Raw genomic sequence first — 630 nt, 5'->3', positions numbered from 1 at the left:
AGAGACCCAAAGAAAAAAGGGTTTCTTTGTGCAAAAGAATTATGACGGTGCAGCCAAATATGTGACATTTAAATTAATTAGTGACGTGTACATATAAAATTATTACAGTCCATACTAGCAATGTTACTGCTGTAAGTTAATAGACAAGCAATGTGTTACAACTAGAATTTAATTAGAAAAGTGGAATAATAGTGCCACTAGATGGCAGTATTGACCTTGAGTCAACAACAATTTACAAAAACAATTTGTACTTATTGTATGTTTAGGAAATTTGCTTAAATACTTATGGACATACTGATATTAACCATGGTAACAAGCATTCTACGACACACTTTATATACTGAGATATTGTGTAAAACAGAGGACGTTATTAGAAAACTCGGCCGGTTTTAAATCTGAGACTGTAAGACAGATCCAAACCGGCCAAGTCGAAGCCACAATCACACATTTGTTTTATTCAGGCCTCCTGCCTGATCCAAGGTCATCCGTAATCACGGTGTTGCCTCGGGTGACTGATAAACGCCCGCGTCCTTTAAAGCCCTCCAATTTCCCTGAGAGACAGTCGTTGTTGTGCTAGGCACATTCGCCGGTGTACTGACGAAACATGCTACCTATCAGATTGTGCTACCA

Source organism: Sinocyclocheilus grahami, unplaced genomic scaffold (assembly GCF_001515645.1).
Source record: "Sinocyclocheilus grahami isolate Dianchi unplaced genomic scaffold, SAMN03320097.WGS_v1.1 scaffold4430.1, whole genome shotgun sequence".
In the NCBI taxonomy this organism is placed as follows: domain Eukaryota; kingdom Metazoa; phylum Chordata; class Actinopteri; order Cypriniformes; family Cyprinidae; genus Sinocyclocheilus; species Sinocyclocheilus grahami.
This window is presented reverse-complemented; position numbering follows the sequence as displayed.